This window comes from Carlito syrichta, unplaced genomic scaffold (genome assembly GCF_000164805.1).
Source record: "Carlito syrichta isolate Samal-C Ts95f unplaced genomic scaffold, Tarsius_syrichta-2.0.1 Scaffold151675, whole genome shotgun sequence".
NCBI classification, from domain to species: Eukaryota; Metazoa; Chordata; class Mammalia; order Primates; family Tarsiidae; genus Carlito; species Carlito syrichta.
In genome coordinates this window covers 27,447-28,586 of record NW_007095771.1, presented here as the reverse complement: position 1 = coordinate 28,586, position 1,140 = coordinate 27,447, and positions in this window count along the sequence as shown.

Below are 1,140 nucleotides of genomic sequence, written 5' to 3'. Positions count from 1 at the left end.
CCACCCTCCTCCCTCCCCCGGGGTCCCAGCGCCGCCGTACCCACCTGTGTTGGCCTCTGCAGGGTCCCCACGCGCTCGCCCTGGCTGCTGTCTGCGGCTCCCGCTCTGAGGACAGCTTATAAACGCCGAGGCCCCGGAGTTACCTGGAGTTGCCCAACCAGGCGAGGCCCCTGCCGCCAGCCCTGACACCAGGAGTGTGGCAATCGTCACGCATCTGTTTATCCCACAAACACGTTGGGCAACGCTCCCCGGCCACAGCCAGGCTTTCTGGAGCCTCCCTCCCCGCAGGAAGGCTGGAGAGGCCAGAGGTCATCTCCACCACGAAGGTCGCCGCCTGGACAAACACACCCGTGCTTGGAGACGGCTCGGACCCCTGGGCGGGCCTCCAGCTCCGCCACTGGCCAGCCTCAGCAAGGGACCAGCCTGGTCTCTGCACCCGAGGCCGCCCCGACGCCCCCGTGGGGGGAGCTACCGGTCCGATCCCGGCTCTGCCGCTCCCAGGCGTGGGACCCCTGGGCCGGCCCCTCGACCTCTTCCCGCCGCTTCCTCATCCCTAGCGTGAAGACACTGACGGCGCCGGGTCCCGGGGCAGCAGGGGACTCAGTAAGTCCTGGCGCGGAGGGCCCTTGGCGAGCCCTGGCACGTGTGCGGGGACCGTGAGTGCCACCAGCCAGCCGCCTGGCTTTGTGGCCATTCCCCATCTGGGCACGTGCTGTCCCTGACCACCCTGCCGGCCCGGTCCTGGGGACTTGGAACAGCCCGATGAGGGGCCCGGGAAGGTGACGTGGTCCAGCCCCGGTGGCGCTCTCTCTCCGGTGGCCCAGACAGTAGCGGCAGTCGGAAAACCCAAGAGTCCATTTCTGTGAACCACGTTCCCGTTGGCAGCAGACATCGCTGTCACAGGGAGCAGCCCCGCGTTCCAGGAAGCCTCGGTCCAGGACCGCCCCCTCCAGCCCCCGCGCCAGCCCCCGCTGGTGCCCGGACCTCGCCACCACCTGGACCTGGCCAGACCCCGCTTCCGACCACGCCTCGACCCAAACGCAGCCATCCCCCCGCCCCCCTGCCCCGCGTCCTCACAGGCCTGGGAAGCTGGCCCCCAGCTGCGTGCCTGGGCCTCTCTTTCATGAGCACTTTGTCTGT